General features: G+C 38.1%; 1 protein-coding gene across 1 annotated transcript in view; it reads left to right on the forward strand.

The window, feature by feature from the left end:
* The first annotated feature begins 2,980 nt into the window (after positions 1 to 2,980).
* LOC113226516 (hemicentin-2-like) overlaps positions 2,981 to 21,786 on the forward strand; it is a 119,108-nt gene continuing 100,302 nt past the window's right edge. The window contains exon 1 of the mRNA XM_026459162.1: positions 2,981 to 3,038. The gene's annotated coding sequence lies outside the window, so the exon portion shown is untranslated. The remainder of the gene's footprint in view (positions 3,039 to 21,786) is intronic.

A 21,786-nucleotide genomic window follows, 5' to 3' on the forward strand; every position in this document is an offset into this window, starting at 1 on the left:
GGTAAATGGGCCTTATATCACTTAAATATCAACTCTCGTTTGCGCTGAAATTACAAATTAGAAAGCTGAAATAGTACAGTGCCAACAAATAACCTGCGTGTACGTCTCCGTATATTCCAAAAATATTATGTATTTATTGTAATAAAGATAAAATCTCTAACAATGAGGGGCTGTTCCATTCGGTGGTGTGGGGAAAACAGCAAAACATCTAATTACAAAACAAACAGAATCACTTTTCATTTTCCAATTTTCGTCCAAAATACCAAAGCTCAAGTTAAACTGGTTCATTTGAAGTGAAACAATTGACGACACCCGTCAAACCATTCGAATTCGAACTGGCCAATCAGAGCGCCGTTGTAACCGTAATGATTTGGCAGAATAGTTTTCAAACAAATGAAATGACATTTCGCCTCTATTTCTTGTTATATTAATCGATGTGCAAGATAAAGTGGCTAGTAAAATGGCGGAGAATTTACAGCGTCGCTGATATATGCTTTAAAGCAATATTCTAACTTGCACGTCGTTCAGACTCAAAATTGCTATACACAGTAAATTTATAAAGAGCGAGCATAGCTTATTGAATTGCAGTACACCTATTAATAATATCATCATCATCATCAACCCATTTATACGTCGAGCTACTGGGCACGGATCTCCGAGCGAGTGTTTAAGGACATAGTCCGTCACGCTGGTCCAGCGCGAGTTGAGAACTCACACGTTGTTATATGACGTTTTACTTCCATATAGCTCATGGTACGCACATAAATTCCAAAAAACTTAGAGGTTAGAGCCTGGATTCGAACCCACGGCCTTCGCTTTGCTACTACGGTTTTTTATTATTAAGCTTGGGTATAATAAAATATAATATATACTTTACGAATTTCCACATCCATCTAGGTACTCTGTTTATGTATTGTGTTGGCTATCCATTCTAAATAAATATTTAAATAAATACATAATACAAATTACAACATAGATTTTTATAAATTATCATAATTATCAAAATGGAGCTGCCGCGCTCGTACGAAAGCTGTTGTCCGTTACAAAAGTACTGCAATTTCCTTTCAATCAATAATTCCACCCTTGTAAAAAAACCTCATCGCTGAAGCCCAGGGCGCGTATATATTTCCGAAGGAATCAATCTTCTATTGTCGTTCAAAATGGCCACCCTAAGTATAAACGATTGCCTCAAAGGTGAAACGACACTTTTTGCGGCAAATGTACACAAAAGTCTCGTTCCGAAAACCTAATTGATTTATAACTTTTCCCTCTATAACTAAAGCTGTAATTTAAATGATTAGGAAAGTTTGTTATGTAGGCTTAAGTACTTATCTATGAATTAACCAATTAAGGGTCTGGGCCCGTATTACGCTGGTTTCCCACGGCCTGTGATCTCAAACGGGCGAGCTCGCGCCAGCATAGGCCAGTCCAGGCAACCTCGGGCCGATACACGAGGCCGCGCGTATTCGGTTATATGGCGAAAGCTTAGACCGCGCATACTCTGAAGTAACCGTCCTACAGCGAATCCGAATAGACCGCCATCGCCATGGGAGAACACGAGCGCGCTAGGGCGGCCCTCTTCCAACGGCGCGTCGCGTCGGCACGTGCTCGCGCGGCGCGACCCGTGTGAAGCCGCCTTAATTAATTCATCATAAAAACAGTCTTTACTTACAAATATCATCTGATTGCACGTTAACGATGACTCATTAAGATTACCCCTAATTGCAAAATAGTTGTCAAGATTGCCATGCTATTAATAACTGTCAGTTAGCACTTAGGTTCAATTTACATAGCTGAGGAACGGAATGGAAGGGGACTTTTGTAACGAAATAGTATATAGTATAATGAACTTGTCTTTGTCAATTGTACAACGTACAAACTAGTTACAATTTTAGTAGCAGTAGAGTTTCCTGTGTAAGAGTTCATCCAGGAAAATACTGTCACATTACCTATTTCTGCCGCCAAGCAGTAATGTGAGCATTACTGCGTTCCGGTTTTGAAGTGTTGGTGAAATTACTGGTACGTGGGACTTATCAATTTATGCCTGAGGCTGACAGGCGCAGTGGCAGTGCCCCTCAGAACACTGCAGTTTAAAGCTCTGAATGGCACCGCAACTGTTTTGGATAGGCGTGTCACTTACCATCAAGTGCACAACGTATTCCTCCTGTCACTTGGTATCATGAAAAAAATATTTCCATCATGGTCATCGTTTATCCACCCACCCGTTATGCGTCCCTTTGCTGGCCATGGATCTCCAGGCTTCTAATCTTTGTTTTTTTACTAAACATTCGTAAATGTACTTCATTTAGAAGTTAAAGCCATATGTCCATGTCGCCACTGGGAATTGAACCATCGACCTTTCAATTGAAGATAAAACCCATCTTCCCCCTAAGCTACTACGGCATAATTATTAATTCTTTCCATAGGAGGACATTTTCAAAGCAGGTCTCTTCCGAAATGTCAACATAAAGGAAAGATTTACTGCGTGAAAATAATTAAATATCAATTTAAGTCAACGTCAAAGTTTGATATTAAGATCCGTTGTAATCCCATTTTTGCAGTTCAATCTAACTTTGACGGAAAAGTCTACCGTGAATTTTTTGTACTATGACCAATTTAACTGCGGTCATGGCGTTGGCACTGACTTTCCATGGAAACCCGTTAACTATCGCTAGTCACGGCTGAATGACTTAAATTGAAAACAATTGCAGCATTGCCAGAGAAAAGGGCTCTTGGGCTTTTATGACATCCATCACAAATCGCAGTGTTATGATTAAAATCATTGAACTAAATAAACAAAAATTTTTGGTTATAATTATCATAATGCCTCGTTAAGAAGTTTCGTTTAGGAAAAATAACCTTTTTTATCAGCATATAACCCACCTGGTGTACTTGAGACGTCGTGATTATGAAGCAGTGTAAGTACTGTGAGGAATAATGACGCGTCACTACTCTTTTTGCGTGCAGGTAACGGCGGCGGTGGCGGTCGGTAGCGGCCGGGTGGGCGGCTTGTTTTGTCAACCAATGGCGTTTGAGAGGTAGATCATATTTTTATTATTGTAGATGACGCACTAAGTTAAGTAAACTAAATATTTACGTTATTTAACAACACATAGATATAATATGCAGAGATGGGCAGTGGGTTAAAACCCAATCGAGCCGGGTATTTACACTAAGTGCCAGGTTTTAACCTATTTCTGCCCAAAATCCTGTGCGGAGCGGCGAATATGGAATTTGGTATCATTCCATATTAATTATAAATTTCAATTTTTTTAACCGACTTCAAAAAAGGAGGAGGTTCTCAATTCGACTGTATGTTTTTTTTTACTTACCGATTTTGATGATTCTTTTTTTGAAAATCGATTCAAGTATATACGATCTAACGTTTTTTTTGTATCGATATATTTCAATGCGATTATTTGCTATTCAATAGAAAGCAAAGAAAATCGATCGACTCGCCTAGATCAGAAGGCTATAAACATTTTGTAATAATATCATAAAATTTGGAAAAGTCGGAGGAAAGTCGCCTCCTTTTGAAAAGTAAAAAAGTGAAAGTCGTGGTTTCATTGATTCCATCCCCAATAATCATTAACAAAAAGTTTTCACATAAAGAAAACGGCTTTATATAACAAAGTCAAAGGCTACGTCCAAACTCCGTTAGCAAACAACATTGTTTTGAAACTGGAAAGGTTTCAATTTTGTTGATAGTACCTATCACGCAATCTATCAGCAGGTCATTTAGTGACCTGCTGATAGATTGCGTGCCTGCACATTGCACCCAGGTCTGGAATATTTTACAGGCGACAATGTACCATTAAAGAGATGATCGTATGTTTGAATTAGCACATTACTTAGTAGAATTGGAGCTCCTTGTGAATGGGTTCGTTCAGGGAAGTACTGCCACCTTGCCTATTTCTGCCGCCAAGCAGTAATGTGACCATTATTGTGTTCCGGTTTTGAAGAATAAGGGTGCTGGTAAAATTACAGGCGCATGTGTCTTGTCAACTTATACCTCAGGGTCAGCGCAGTAAATTGTTACTGCCTCTCAGATATTTGAAATTTAAACTCTGCATAGCAATTGTTAGGGGTGTCATGCAGGACTCGCGTAATTAAATAGAAGGGTCGGTCCAAAATTTTATATTAGAAATAAAGAAAGAGTACAGGAAGGGACAAGGACGGGTAAAGTAAAGGCGTAAAGACAATAAAAAAAACCAATTATAACGTAAAAGCAGGTAAATCGTATAAAAATGGGGTAAACTTAAATATAAGTCATGGTAAAAAAGGATCTTACCCCCAAAAGGGCCAGTAATTTCTAGAAATACTATTCTTTATAAGCAGTTACCTACGTTACATGATTTAACTATTCAGAATTTCAAGTGAAGTCGAGCACGTAAGCTCGCTTCGGAAATTTTGTAGAGAGTGGCGATGTAAAGAAGAAAAGTAAATGACGAAAAAGAAAAAGGAATTTAAGACGATTCAAAATTTCAAAGTAGGTGGCCAGGATCCAGATTAAAGGGAGATAAAAAGGCAGGATGACGGTGAAAGAGGTCGCACCGTCATATGGGTAAGCGTCCCTTACCACCAGGCGCACGACTTGTCCGTCCCGTCGCATGGTATCAAAAAATACGTCTTTAAAATCAACAATCATACCGTTCAGAAGAGTAATAAATTTATCTTGTGCTTTTCTGATATGAAAAGGTCCCCTTTATTTTACAACCACATTAATTTTAAAACCAGGCATCGTCCACTTAAACTGTTCAAACAAGTTGTTATTATATATGTAAACTCATTACGGTACTATTTGAATCTGTCTTGTCAGTTTTTTGCGTACATTATGGTTAGCATTAGTCAGCTTGTTAAGGAAATAATTAAATGAGAATTTTGTTTATGTTAACTTTTAAAAACCTAATAAAGTTGCGTAGGCACGTTAATTCTATTGAAATTATAAGTGCCAATCAATCATCTATTTTTTAAACTTGTCTAGTTTTTAATATAATCTCGGTACAATAAATACACTGTTCAAATGGGGAACTAAAGTGAAGAACACACGTCAGCCTATAGCAATAGCTCTCGGGCAAACTTTTCTTTCCAACAACGCGTTAGTGATGATCCAGTGACATAACTCTCTCAGTGTAAAGTTATAAACCATTTAATTTAAACCATAAAAAAATAGACATTAAGGTTTTGTGCCTCAGAGGATATTTCAAAGAGACGCGCCGTTCAATAGTATTGTTTGTATGCACTTTGAAATCAATTTCAATCAATTAGTAGCAGTAGAGCTCCTTGTTTGACAAAGAGTTTGTCCAGGGAAGTACTGCAACTGCAACTTTATCTATTTCTGCAACCAAGCAGTAACGTGAGCATTTACCAATTTGGAAGGGTAAGGGTGCTGCTGAAATTACAGGCACTTGAGACTTGTCAGCTTATGTGAGTGGCACTTCATCTGTTATGGATAAGCGTGCCGCTTACCACCAGGCGCACGACTTGTGCGTCCTGTCACTTATATGTATGTAAACACTTTATTGTTCAACAAAAACAAATTACAAATTTTTCAACAAAGAAATAGGACGTTATTGTACAAAAGCGAGCTAATCCCATAAAGGGATTTCTTCCAGCATTTTGAATAATTGAAATGAAAGTAGGCTCCTGGATCGGTAATAAAATCTAATAAGTCAGGAAATTGAATGCTACATACCTACTCAATAATTAAAGAATAAATTTATTATATCAAACGTACACACGAGTACATAATATTAAATAAATGATCACACACTAATAAATATAAAATATATAATAAAATGAATAATAATAATAATAATAATAATAATAATGATAAGTTTATTTTTCTCACCACAATATACAAAATACATTGGCATAATATCCAAAATAAAATATATAAAACAATAAATTATACTGTGGGAGACTGGTGCCTAAACTAGACGTATGATTTGTATTTCAGGTCACCAGGACTCCACCCCTTGGAAGATACTTGTTATTTTGAAATATGTACCAGTACATTGACAATTGTAGTAACTAACTTATCTATATATTATGTATGATCTATATATAAGAATGTATAAAATAAGACTATAAATAAATAAGTGAAATAGTAAATAAATATTTTGTAAGCTCTAACACGAACACTGGTATTATAAAAAAAAATTAAGAAATCCATTTTCGCATATTGTTGATTTTGGAGCGTGTATGGTGGTTCATGAACTACCTCGAATCGTTGACCAGACCCAGCAGTATTCAAGTCCAGCTGTATTACAATGTTATAATTTTCGTAGCAGTAGAGCTCCTTGTGAAAGAGTTCGTCCAGGGAAGTACTGCCACCTTACCTATTTCTGCGTTTCGGTTTTGAAGGGTAAGGGTGCTGGTAAAATTACAGTCACGTAGGACTTGTCAACTTATGTCTCAGGGTGACAGGCGCAGTGGCAGTGCGCCTCAGATCTTTGCGATTTAAAGCTCTGTGTAGCACAGCAATTGTTACGAACAGCCGTGTTGCTTACCATCAGACGTACGACTTGTTCGTCTCGTCACTTGAAATTATAAAAAAAAATTACTTACTTACCTACTGACATTTTATTTGCGTTATACTTCATGACTTTTTTTATATATAATCTTGACATGAATTTGTTATTATTTAAGTATTTGTACTTTTTTATGTATTTCGACCTCAGCAACTATTGCGTCTATTTATACAATGTGTTTGTGTAATAATGAATTATGAACTGGAAATGTATGGGCGTTTGCTAATTTTAAAGCAATTTTTAATGTGATAAAATTGAATTAACTTTAATTTACATTGAGTCATACTTAACCGGATTCTACCAGTTTTTATCCATGCTTAACGAGTGGGTGGAGTGACATCATAAATGATCATCGTTCATTTACTATGACCACTGACCACTGACTTGCGAATTCCGATCGCATAGAATAGACCACTTGTGCTTTTTTATATGATAAGCGAGAATAAGATCTTAATCAAAGTAAATTCTTTTATCTACATACATATAATAAATCCTCTATGATGTGTGCAAAAACTGCAAATTGCGACCAGCATAAAGATAAACTGTTTTGTTAGAACAAATTTCTTAACTGTGAAAATGTTATTATTGCTTCATATTATCATCAAATTCGATTTTATCATTGACTTACAATTATATGGACGTCGGGTCCACGCTAAAAAGTGTCCGCACTTGTAAGGCGCTAAAATCGTATACAGAGCGCGACACTCCGCTTTAGTCTTCATTTGTTCTACGGACAGCGCGATACTGCGATGACATAACAATTTAAATTTCGAATAGGTTGACTTGGGACATTTTTTTCGTGGTTTTTGTATTAGACCCGTCGTCCATTTATTTGTAAGTCAATGGATTTTATTATTACATTCAAATTTCGAACATCTCTGAAAAACAAAACAATTTGGTTCGACCTCAATTCTAATATCAGTCGAGTCGAGATGAAGCTCTATTCGAAATGAAACGTCAATAGTAAAATTGTTATTTTGACAAATTTCACACGTTACTTGATATCGAACGATATGATATTTTACCAACTCTAGTTTGTCTATGAATTTAAAAAAACTACAGTTGCGTGACGTGCTTTAGAAAAGTTTTTATTTGCCGCAATTTCGTCAGCCGTAACATGCGGTTCCTGAACACATCATATAGAGTTTATAATATGTGTATAGATAAAGCAGTGTATGTAACTGTACATAATTAGGCATTAACACACTCGTGTTTTAATGACTTTCATTATGTAACGGTCGCATAAACTACTATTAATAAATAATCTTTGTATTTTGTAGTTCAAATGTATTTTAAAACGCAAAGCGAGGTATTTCAACGTGAGCCTAGATTTAAGATGAAGCGTGGGGGTCGCACCTCGCTTCCCGTAATCCGCACGCTGTGATTTTATATCAATAAAATAAGAACAGACGGAGGAAATATGACACAGATCCGATGTCGACAAGCGCCCGATGGCGACTGACGGGGCAGTGGGGCGCGCCGTGTCGTTAGACCGCTGGGCAATTTGCAAATTTTGCCATAAATGTTTATTTAATGACTAACAGGGCTCCAGTTAAAAATCAAAATTTAACAGGTTCTCTGTAGTATGTAAAGAGAAATATCTCCATATAAAAATTATTTACAATGTTAGATAATTTATTCTTAAATAATTCGTTTTAGATTTTTATTTTAGTCTGTTTTTAGGATTTTATATGATCGAATAAAGTACATCCTATCGTGTAACACATTAACATATTCTTTAGATAATATTCTTAGGTGTATAGTATATTTTTTGTAAGACCGTTATTCAATAGTAAATACCTAAACCATTTGATCTAGCAAAACAGCTTTTCCTGCTTCTTCTGTGGACTCGCCTTAAGTTGGCGTTAATACGTTAGTCATACTATACCAACACAACACAACAAAACATTGTTAAAATCCCGCGTGTACACCATTACACGATGGCGGAATAAATACTTCACAATTTTACTTTGGTACCATTTTATTATTGAATCTACTCAATACCAGCCTGAAATCAAGCCTTTACATTAGTTATGAAGGAAATAGGAACTTTGAAACTCAGCGTCTTTTAAAACTAGATAATGTAATCCCGTACGTAGCAGTTTTATTCTAGCTTAATTTGTAAATTGACCAGAATAACTTGGAAAGTAGTTGCAAGAAAATTACTGTGTCCTAAGATACACGAGATTAGATCAGGTTACCAAACTCAAATACAAAGTCGTTAATCTTTATTTCATAGGTAAGCGAAATACACCTTCAATCGGCACATTGAATAAACTCTACGACTCATTCATAAGGCAGATTCCCCTGAGAAGAATGATTAAGAAATTCTAGGAATTGCTTTTTGCAAGTAAACATCTGTACATATTTATTATTTACTGTATTTATTTCAAATAAATCAAGACTACCACAAACGGGTCATCACCATGAATTTTGTCATCCAAATACAAAGAACCTGTTTATATAACCTTTAGAGCGTTTGTGCCCTACATCCAAAGTAGGTCCGAGTTTCCTAGATTTATATAGTCTCGGGTTCGGAACGAATAAGAATTGGATGCAGTGCGCAAAGTTTTGTTTCACTATGTCATACCAAAAACTAAAACTATCGGTAACCGATATTCGGAAACTGTCGGTAGTCTTCGGTTTTACGATGTGTTGTCGTTGCTCGCTGCCAAATACCAAATACCGAAAATGTCACCCGCGTGTCTCTAGCGTCACGTAGTGGCTACAATTTGCATCACTTAGTTAGTTTTGGCTTGTATATTTAAATGAAGTTGTTCACACATAGAACAACACGATGAACTGTCGTTTACGACTTTTTTGCCGTTACGACGACAAACTGTCGTGGCAGTCGTCAGACGATAAATAAAAGTCACAATAAAAATGTGACAACAGATAATCGCAGCTTCAAACGATTCAGTCGTGCGAACGACAGGCGGCTGCGGTGAACCGATAAATTGTCGTTACGATCTAGTGTGAACAGCTAGACATGTCAATCGTTCAACGATAAAATAAACGTCCACAACACAGTCACGACAGATAATCATGATATGGGAACAAGCTAGATGCGACAGTGGTCCAACGATAAATAAAACGTTACGTTACGTAATCGGAATACGTCCTAAAACTCAATTAACGCAGTTTTGTCTCCTACGTGCGCTGCGATCGCTTTCGTTTTGTTTATTGTTTTTTCCAATTTTCTCATGCAAATGGTTAAAAAAACAAAAGCCAAATTAAAACCCTTAAAAGCAGCTCACTGGTTTTAATTGTACAAAAGAATAAGCAAAATTACAGAATAAAATTGTAAGAGTGTTTCTTTGTAACATGCCCGGCGGCGACAATTATAACAAAAATGCTGCTTTAGTTGATTTAAGTAGTTTTTTTGCGTAGTAGTAAGCCTATGTGGCAGCCTGAGAGGCACTGTGCCCGTCCTACAGAGGCAAAAAGTTGACACGACCCAAGTGGCTGTATTTTCGCCAGCACCAATTTTCGTAACTTCTTTGAAATTGTTTAAAACCAAACGACATCTACGTTGTACTAGCGTTCTTGAGCGGCGTTCCATACACACGCTGTGTTTCGCTGATGTGCGGTAAAGGCACAACACTTCAATATCATAGATTAATAAGCAACAGAGTGTTCTGACTACACAATAACAGAGTAGTGATAATATGAATAAAAAAATATAATAAAAGAGTAGGTCTGCATGGTCTAAAGATGTTTGCCACTATCCCTGTTTGCAACTAATAGCGACTTTGCCAGGGACATTAGGTTAAATCCCCAACTATAGATAAATATCATTGGTAAACACTTAATATTATCTGCTTGCCAAGTTCATTACATCAGGACTGACATATACATATATAGACTGTCACTTCTGTCTACGGTACTACGGTACTGATACTCTTTAACAAAATTCAACAACAAAACAAAACACTATGACTATTGATAGTGTTTTGTTTGGAACATGAAGTTGATGTGAATACGTTTGCTATTGAAAATTGATTGAGTACGCCTTAGAATAATAACGCATAGAAACCTAGTCCGCACACGCTGAGGCAAATTAAAGCGCGCCCAAAGGGCCTACACAAGCGGGCGGGCCTTCAGTGCTCAAGGTCAACTTGCACCGCAAACAGATCAAGAATTTTAGCTAAAAATGACGAAATGTGCTGTAAATGAGTATAAAAATACGTCAGACAAACATAAAATAGATACTAACATCACATTCCACAAGAAAGTAACGCGTTTCAACTTGTATTTTTATATAAATATTCACTAAAACCGAAAATTAACCTACTACTAAAACTGAATACATGAATTTGATTTTTGCCTCACTTGTGACAGTTCGTTTGATATGTAACTATCATTCTACGCGTTATTATTCTAAGGAGCACGCATCTAAATTAGACAATAAAGTAACTAAGAGATGGCGCTTATTCTTCTTTATTTGTGGTGGTATGCGAGACGCGTGTCCGTAACAGTTGCAGTGCCCCTCCGAGCATTAAATTGCAAAGATTTATGGCACACTATCCTACTACTACTGACATACGTTGACAACTCCCATGTAATTTTACCAGCACCCTTACCCTTCAAAACTGGAATGCAGTAATGCCCGCATTATTGCTTGGCGGCAGAAATAGTTTCAGAAACCGCTATTGGTATTTTGGAGCCGCTATTGTTTTGATATTGAATGAACCTGTCGCGACCCATATCTAGAAAGAAAATGTCAATGTCAAGATGCAAAGGTCAAAAGCCAAATCTATTGTTTCTGATTTTATATCAATATAACGCCTTGAGTTTATATTAATACAATAAATTCGGTTTATTGCCTAAATGATGTTCAGTTATCAAAACGGTGACAAAAAGTATAAAAGATTTATGTAATATTCCGAATTTAGTTAATATTCATAAAAATCAGACGTCGCAAAAAAGAGTTTATTAACTTTAATTTCACAGACGCAAGTAGTTGAGTCCATACAGCCAAATATAAGAAAAATATTAATGGATAATTCTTACAAGATCTCATAATTCTTGTCCTTGAGGTTTATAAAAACAAGTAATTGTTTCTTGCCTTAAAATTAATAATTAAAAGCAATTGCTGCTAATGGCTACATAAAATATTGATTATTGTATTTAAATTTATGCGCGTTCGGAAACGGACGCTCCACTACGCAGTGAGTTAATTATTAATTATAACTCGCGTCTCGCGCGGCACAGACCGCTGCGCGTAATTGACAATGGGTTCCCAGCAACTCATTGCCCATGAGGTCCTGACGTTTATTCAACATGCCATCGACACCATGGACGAAGTCAGCATTGTGTAGATCTGCAAATCGAATTTCAATAAGAATGAGATTTGCAGTGGCAAGATGCTGTGATCCAGAGCCTCGGTAAAGCCGAACAGATGCCATCTCGCCGGAGGGATGAAGGCGTGAAGAGTCTCCAGGATATCATCACACTCCTGAAGAAGACTGACCCGGACGACGTGCCCACATTCGTGGCGAAGCAGTTGCACAAGCTGCCCCCACTCACGTTTGACCACGTTGATGTCACTAGGCTGCTGAAGGACATTTCGTCCTTGAAGTCGAATTACAATGTAAATTAGAGGTTCCGCATAACACCGTAAGTGAGCTGCGTGCCCAAGTTGCGTTATTAAGCAACGCTGCTTCGTTATGTATGTCCCCAGAAGCCTCTAATGTGAACATGCGTCGTGTGGCACTGCAAAATGCATCCATTTGCAGTGTCGAATCGGCACATTCGAATGCACCGATCGCTGCCACTGACCGTGATGCACCGCGCTCCGCTGCCCGTCCCTCCGCCTCGGCGGAAACGTCACGCGTACGCACGTCAACCCCTACACATGCATACGCCGCTGTAGCCGCTACAAGTAGCCGACCCGCCACTTTGAAACACGAAGGCGGCAATCTACTAAGGGAAAAAGTAATCCCCGTGTGCCAGTCTCTGAAGTTGTAAAACCACAGAGGCAAGTCGGTGCGACGAGGACGGCTTCACAAAAGTAGAGAAGAAGAAGAAGAGGAAGCCCACCAGCCGTAACCAATGTGGCACAGCACCGAACTTCCTGCTGCGTCCGGCCACACCTACGACGCTGCTGTACCTATCGCGGCTGCATTACTCCACGAAGTCTGAGGGTCGAGCGGATGGAGTCCCGCCACAACGTAAATTTCGTTTGTGGTGAGAGTACCGACCGAACATCTGTCGACCTTCATGAATGAAGAATTTTGGCCAAAGGGTGTCTTATATCGGCGGTTCCGCGGCCGTTCACCTGTCACAACTTACACTTTGCCGACAAGGGCAATTCGTATAGTTAAAAATAGTGTATTTTATATTGTATGTTTTTAGTCTTTAAGGTATATATTATATGTGTTATGTGGCTGAAATAAATAAAATAAATTAATTAATTAAATAAAAATAATACATAGATCGCACTATAAGTTTCCGGAACTGGCCACTTACATAAACAATATCTAAAAAGTAATTACAAACATTTGAAAATGGAACTCTTTGGCTGTAGAATACAGTTTGTTTCATCTGACTATCGCTTCTGTTTACATTGTGGCGTCATTTTAGAAATTGTTGTCTACATCACCATGGATTCAACTCGTGAAAATTGTCGTAGTATGATTTTTTATGACTTTAAGTGTAATTTAACAGCTCAGCGGAGCTTCGCTCGGCTTCAACCTGCTTTTGGCGATGAAGCACCATGCAAGACGACTTTTTATAGCTGGTTTACAGAATTCAAACGCGGTCGTGTGAATCTCAGTGACGAATTACGTGATGGTCGCCCGTCCATTGCTGTGAACAACAAAAACATCGATGCTGTGCGCCGTATGATCAAAACAGACAGGCAAGTGACATACCGTGAGATTCGGGCATCTGTAGGCATGGACATGAGTTAAATACAATCAATACTACAGAAACATTTGGGTGTGAAAAAGCTGTGCTCTCGGTGGATCCCACACAATTTCACTGAGCTCAAACAACGGATCGCGTCACTTGGTGCAATGCTATGCTTACCAGATTCAACGAAGGGGCGTCAAATTTGGTGTGGGACATAGTAACAGGTGACGAAACATGGATTTATAGTTACGATCCCAAAACAAAGCAGCAATCGAGCGTGCAAAGTAAGCGGATGATTGCTTCTTTCTTTAATAAAACTGGACACGTGGCTATTGTTGCTTTGGAGAATCGTTGTACCGTGAATAGTAATTGGTACACGACCATTTGTTTGCCGGAAATTACTGACAAACTACGTAAAAATAACCGTAAACGCCGTATCATCTTGCACCACGATAATGCCAGTTCTCACACGGCCAGACAGACAAATGAATTTTTGAAGGTGAGCAACGTTGACCTTATGGGCTATCCGTACAGCGTACAGTCCCGACCCGGTACCTCGTGACTTTTATTTATTTCCAAAAATGAAGGACCAATTACGCGGTCAACGATTTTTATCACCTGAAGAGGCTGTCGAAGAAAATGAAAAATATGTTTCTGAGATTGTCACGGAGGAGTGGCATAAATGTTTTCAAAATTGGTTCATTCGTATGAAAAAGTGCATTAACGCTAACGGAGAATATTTTGAGAAACAATAAATTCATTTGTGACCATTTATAGTATTTTTTTCTTATTCATTTCGGAAACTTATAGTGCGCCACACGTAATAATATATAATGTCCCAAAATCATTCCCCTCTATGTCCCTAGTTCCATACTCAAACATGTTCTGTGCTATAAATCAACAGATTTGACAAAAATATCCTTTCCAAAGTGAAGCGTTACTTCGCACCGGGACAGCCCCATATCTTTCTACATTACTTTTGATTATAGTGACCCTCCCTACCGACCTTGAGGGCATACGAAAACGGCACTATAACCTGTGCACGCACAGAAACCTTATAAGTTCAGGTTCTGACCCCAGATCAGCCAGTGTACAGGGTTGTCACAGAAGACTGTCACTTGACTTCATCCGGTTCTTCGAGAGGCTAGTGCCTCGGGTGAGGCGCTCCGGGTGCACGTACAGTTTCTCCCTATTTTTCAGATAACCTATCTGCCTACAGCTCCGGTACCTACCGCAGCTGTAGGCACGCTCGATTCCCGTTGCGCATTGCACAACTAGCGGTTGCCACCACTAAGCCGTCGACTCTGAGTCCACTACCAAATCTCCTCATTGGTGGCGGAGCTGTAAAGCACGTTCACTTCCCGACGCCGAAAAAACGACGACTCTCCAGTTCCCAATAACCTAAACGACTGGAGGGACCGGAGGATATCTAGCTAATCCTCTACTAGCTTTCCGGGCTAGTGCCGGAGATGCCAGTCGGTTGTCTCGCGACAATGTCCGGACATAGCTTCCAACTTAAAGGGCAACACACGTGCCCCACGCGTCTCCTCGCTTCAGGCCCTCAACTAGACCGCTACTAAGACGCGCTAGCTGCTCACGAGACAGACGCCCCGGCCACACCCAACCGGAGCTGACAAACATGTCCGTCTCTGCAGCTAACCACAAACCCCAGCGAGTCCATACGCAAGTCCGGGTCCACTAGAGACTCGTTAAAATTTACGTAAATAAAACACCGAAGTTTGTCATAAGGAATTACAAACGAGACCATTAGAAGTCAGCTTTCGAAGTCGAAGTTCATAATTCACGTACCGCCCGTGAAACATACAATGTTTTTCATCACACTTGCACGTGAATAGTATAATTGCATGCAGGCTAACTTGACTATAATGCCAAGTTCTCTGCTCATTACAGCCATGGTAGGCAAGGAGAAGAAAACGGGCCCAAGGCTTTTATTTGGGGCATTATAGTTAAGTCAGCCTGCATACAAGCATACTATTTACATGCAAGTATGATGAGAATAACTATAAATATTAGACAAGATCACAAACGTTGCTCTGATTCCAAAGTAAGTAACTAAAGCACCTGTGTTATAGATATCGAAAACACCGACGTTACCACAAACACGCAGACCCGAGACAATAAAGAAAAGTTTGTTTTCTACATTGACCCGGGCGGGGACCAAACCCGGGACCTCACAGTTGGCGACGCCTTAAAAACCAGTGTGCTCGCCACTCGACCACAGAGGACATAGAATATGTTTTAAACATGATCTTTAACACCGAAATTTGTAATAATCATAAGTTCAGCATAAACCGCAACTTTGTTCAAGGATAACTGGTTCAAGAAATCTTTTATAATCTTGTTAATTATATACATAAAACGACCATTATGTGCGAAAACATTATAATAAGTAGATAATAAAATTTACGCCACTTTGTCAGGTTCTTCCTAATACTATTAAGCCATTGTTCCTTTTTTTTGGACGGCCCCGGAGTTTCATTAGCCAAACAAGAAAAGGGGACCCTTATTATTATGTACTGTAAGTAGGTTTTGGGACAAAGGACATTATACAGGGTGTAACAAAAATATAAGGTGATAGCGCCAGTGACAGACAAGCACCACTGTTCGACATCTTTTTTAATTCATTTCTATTAGAAATGAAGATTTTAGACAACATTTTCTATCATAGTAACAAATTTGTTATTGGTACGTGTCAGTTACAGGGTGTTCATTATTAGTGAGGTCTAATCGACACTCTAATTAGTTAATAAGTGGATTTTTTGTGTTCATTACTGGAGATTTAGAGAAATTCAATTTATGGTTTTTTTACGAAACCGTACGACATAATCTTTATTAAGGATTATATCTGTCAAGTAAACTAATCAGTATTGATATATGTTGAAAAACAAAAAAGTTATTTCTAATTTAAAGAAACATTTCCCTTAAAATGTCGATGATTGATACCATCACCCCACCAGTAATATAATATTTACATACGATTTGTCTGTTCGCAGTTATCTTAATGAAAACAAAACAATTTACACAAAATTAATCGAATGTAGTTGACCACAATTTTTTCTGTGGTTTTATTTTATTTTTTATCTTTAACACGATCACCAGCCGGAATAGAGTCGAATGTTTCTGTTACACCCTATAGAAAACCCTCATAATTATGTACGTCGAAATTCGTTGACGGCTACCGAACCCTATCATGTACGTGTCCGACGTATACTTTGTCAAATTTGAATACTAGCCTTTGCTCGCAACTTCGTCTGCAAAAACTGTAGATTTTTAATTGCCACTCGCAGTTCACATTCACACACACTCGCGGGACACATTATATCATCTGACATAAAAAATAACTGGAACTGTTTTTAAAATGGTACCAAATAACTTTTAGGTATAATAGAACTCTCTTATTAATAACAACATAATAATTTCAGCAGCAGTAATGCTTCTTGTGAAAGAGATCGTTCAGGGAAGTATTGCCACCTTACCTTTTTTGCCGCCAAACAGTAATGTGAGCATTACTGCGTTCCGGTTGGGAAGGATAATGGGGCTGGTGAAATTACAGGCACATGGGACTTGTCCACTTATATCTCAAGGTGACGGGCGCAGTGGCAGTGACCCTAAGATCTTTGCGTTTTAAAGTCCTCCAAAATAGGCGTGTCGCTTACCACAAGGCGGCGCACAACTTATTCATTCCCTCACTGGGCATTATAAAAAAAACTTATATGGATATTCTGTACAATATGGTTTAGTAAATATGAACATTGTGAATGGAGGAGACGTTATGTCATTCCCGTATTAAAATGGCTCTCACCATAGTAAATGTTATTTGGATTCATCATATGTTAAACTTTGCCCGGTTTCATCGTAACTAGTTTAGAGTTGATTTGAAATACGAAGTTTAAAACGGAGCGGTTTGTTGACTGCACACAAAGTTACCGATAATAATATGTTAGAATCTCCTTACATAGTCATTTTATACACTTCAGAAGGGACAATATTGTAATAAATTTTGCAAAAAGAAGGGTAGAATTTGATGGAAATTAGATGGTAAATCATAGACCGTAATAATACATAAATAACTAGAAGCCAATTTTCCAACCCTTTCGTAGGGATGGTTCTGCGATTTTGTGACGATAAAAAAATATAAGTATTTTATATTATAATCAGATCTCAGTTGCTTCAGCTGTACCAAGCACAAGTCCGGTCGTGCATGGAGTACTGCTGCCACTTTTGGAATGGCTCTGCTACATGTCAACTGGCCACTTTGGATTCAATTGACAATCGTGCCAAGAGGCTTATGGGTGACTCGGAATTAGTGGAGGCGAAGCTGCAAAGCCTTGAACACCCCCATAAAGTTAGCCCTTTCCATCACCGGGGGACTAGGTGTAGGCTTGGGTTCCACCCCTATGTTGTGGATACTCCAAAGATACGCAGGAAGCGTTACGCTTCCACATGTAAATGCCGAACGGCTATGGAGTGGAATTCCCTGACTGCAGACTTGTTCCCTGAACGTTATAAATTGGGACTTTTCAAGGCGAGAGTGAACATGCATTATTTAGGTGTGCATGCTCCGTCATCGACCTCATCGTCACTTTCCATCAGATGAGATGAGGGTCAAATGCGCACTTATATTTTATAAAAAATAATCTCGTTTCTCCGAGGTCAAGTTCTTAACATCGAACTTGAAAGACCTCTAAAAATTAATTACAAATTTGTACTAAAAAGTCATGATAGCCTAGTGATTTAACCTACCAACTCTCAAGCAGAGGCCGTGGGTTCGAATCTGGGCTCTCATCACAAACTTTCTCAGAACTTATATGCGAAATTTAATTTAATTTGAAATTTACAATGAGCTTTTTGATGAAGAGTAACATCGTAAAAATGGTTCACAACCCTCGAAAAACATGTGAAGTTCCCAACCCGCTTAAGACCAGCGCGGCGGACAATAGCCTAAACTCTCGCCTGAGAGGAGACCCGTGACCAACAGTGGGACGTTTAAATGAGTTGATGTTAATGACTAAAATATTTGCCTTATATACATGGCGCTAACAAAGTAGGTACAAACACTTTTCCAGTTAATTACTTATCTCTCATCACGATCATTTTGAAGTAAGATGTATATAGTTTTTAGTGTAATGTAATAAAATAATCAGTACTATTATATACGTTAGTAATTAACTTGTTTTATTAAATTTCTCGAAAAACTTAATAGACTAACGATTATCTATCTACAAACCGGTATAATGAGGTAATTGCTTCGTTCTAAAAGTATCCATACCTACATAGATTTTAAGGCTTTCGTGGTTATTCACTAAATAATTATCACTAATTTAGAGCACATAAATAAAGAGCAGACATATCTGAAAAATGATAAAAATGATCTGGATCGAGTTGCATAGCACCCAGGTACTGTCGACAGAACGTCACTACATACCACGGTTGGTGCGAGAAGCCATCAAGATCACGAAGTGCAAAACATTTAACCGTAACGATGGTTTTAAATTGTCCAATGCATGGAATCCGGTTCTTAGTTTCGCGTGTGAATACAGGGAGTGTGGTTTGTGGGAAAAAGTGAGTGACAATGGTAACGCCACAACAAATCGCGAAATTATTTATTTAAAAAAAAGTTGTCATCTGCCGCCGTCCTGTCAACCCCGTGACCATGGAGCGTGCAACCGATCCGAAATATCGGGAAAATAAAAATAAGATGCCTGAAATTAGTGGTATCCATACCTAATTTGTTAGCACCCTATATACAATAAAAAAAATTGATACGTAAAAAAATTTTCACAATTTGTATTTCGAAATGATTTCAATCACGCTGGAACGAGCAATATTTTAATCACTTCTGTGAACGCAATGCAATTTAGCAAAATATCCTCTCTTCTTAATTTAATTTCTACAAACTGATTTTTAACATTAATTTAATATTTTTATTTTTTTTTTTCCTTGTTTTGTTGTGCACATATGTGTTCTTTTAGTTATAGTGTCCTGTATTTAGGTCTGCAGGAAGAAATTTCTATTAGAAATAAGCAGAACCTTTTGTTTTTAATTTCGCTTGTATTCTTTGTGACTTGTTGTATTTTTCCTGTACAATAAACTATTAAATAAATAAATAAATAAATTTAACATGTATAATTTCAAATACCTCCCACATTTATTGACCGAACACAACACACAACCGAAAGAGAGCGCAGAGCGTTTTTAGTCCGGGTGGACATGCTGGTCCCGCAGACGTACACAATGTACACATAGCGGCAGTAATTAAGATAACTTTCTCTGCGCTTCTCTGTTCTCATTGAAATTGTAAGTCGGATATATATTCAAAGGCCTTAGATTGCTGACGCACACGCGTCCAGTATAATAACGCGTTCAAGGTGCTGCTGCGGCTGCCGCGTTTCTATAGCGCTTCGATCAAGTTTGATGAAGCAACCATAGACGGCTTCGACGCGGTATGGCAATAGTATAATAATAAGCTAGGTAGCGCTAGTCCTTCCTGTTTCGCACGCCAATACCTACACACCGGTCGGTGCGTAGGGTTGACAAATTTTTTTTATAATATCAGAACACTAAAAAAACCCGACCTCAAAAGTACGTGGAATTACGTCTGTTTGCTAAGTTTTATTGAAATATCCTTAAATTCGCCACTATACAGGACTTGACACTGGAGATAATAAAAATCGGTTCTCACTACTCAAAGTATATTGAAAGAAAAACGCCTTGAATTGGAGAAATAGCAAAATCAACCATTAAAATAATTGCTCCCTAAGTACAATTTAGGAGCTATTTATAAAAATGAATCTTCATGCGTGAACAGCCACCCTTAGAGGTGGATGATTTTCTTCAAAATGAAATGGAACCACTATGGAAGTACCCCCTTTCCAACAAAAAAAGAATCATGAAAATCGGTTCACAAATACCGGAGTTATCGCGTAACATACATACAAAGAAAACATACAGTCGAATTGAGAACCTCCTCCTTTTTTAAAGTGAAGTCGGTTAATAAAGAATTTAATATCTGTTATTAAATGTTTATTGAATGTCAGAATGTTTGACCACCATGATATTCAATTATTTCTTTTGTGAAATTACTCCACTAGTTTTGTTATAATCATTAATAATACAATGATCAAACACTTACAAAAATTCCTTCGAACCGACAGAGATGTCTCTTAGCAAACCGTGCCAGACGCTATGCCAACTAAGGCCACAGAGCGATTGGACCTCACGAATTTTGCTATGCGCTTGTTGCCGGATCTTTTTATTTGGTTTTCAACGACTTTTTTCCCGCGCCCGCGCCATTTCAACGCTCCGTGTGGACCACGAGCTACGACGCTCCTAGCGAAATTCGTTATTGCTACAGGCGTCAGCGCCGAGCGTCAATTATAAATATATGATTTTATTCATAAATGGGTAACACTGCAACTTGCAGCGAAATACGAATTTGCATGAGTGTTACGCGCGTTTTTTGCGGGCGATCAGAACGGTTATAACGGAAAGTTCCATAGTGTGCTGAAGCTGTCGCTCCGCGCGTCAGCGTTTAAAACAAATTATTTTGTTTCTATTTATTGTTTGGTTGCTACTGAAAGCATATAGTTAATAATTTCCATTATTATTAATACATATTCAAAGTATATTCCACCAAAAATATCAAACAATATTAATTATTTATTTCGTAAAAAGAATTCTACTTGACTTCCCCCATTCCCCCCACCACCGAAGACGCTGTAAGCGAATGACCAAACTTCGTGGGTGAATTGACGCTTCAAGCGTGGTGATATATATATTCATGGTTGAGGCGTAAGTGTGTCGTTCTGATTTATAGGTAACACAACGTCTCGTCAAAACGCCCCGTCGCGACGCATCGTGTGGCATCGATCTTAGGCTACCACCACACTTATGTATATTAAACATATAAATAGACATTATAAGTGTTGTAGATATGCACCTAAGAACTTAGATCATAAAATCTATAAAAGGGTATCTATACGATTATTAAAGTTGATTACGTTTGCTGAACATTAATAACAGTATTTACGCGTCTTCAGTAATAATATATGTGCATATTTATGTAATACGGTTTTCGTGTCAATAGTACTATGTATATTAAAATATGATAATGCCAACAAGTACAAGTTGGTATATAAACCTTCACACACACACTGTCACAGCTCAGATAATAATTATATTTTACGGATAAAGGCGGTAGATTCTCAGCGCAACAAGTGGTATGCGTGTTTTTCTCATTAAATCTAAAAGGTTTTAATTAACATGAAACCACTAAACACTGTATTGCTATTATAACAACAAACACCTTTACTTCTACGTTCTTAAAAACTTTAAACGAATTCTCTTTCGCTTCCATTCAAAACAGAAAAATCTGTTG

This window comes from Hyposmocoma kahamanoa, unplaced genomic scaffold (genome assembly GCF_003589595.1).
Source record: "Hyposmocoma kahamanoa isolate Upper Pololo Valley unplaced genomic scaffold, ASM358959v1 192, whole genome shotgun sequence".
NCBI classification, from domain to species: domain Eukaryota; kingdom Metazoa; phylum Arthropoda; class Insecta; order Lepidoptera; family Cosmopterigidae; genus Hyposmocoma; species Hyposmocoma kahamanoa.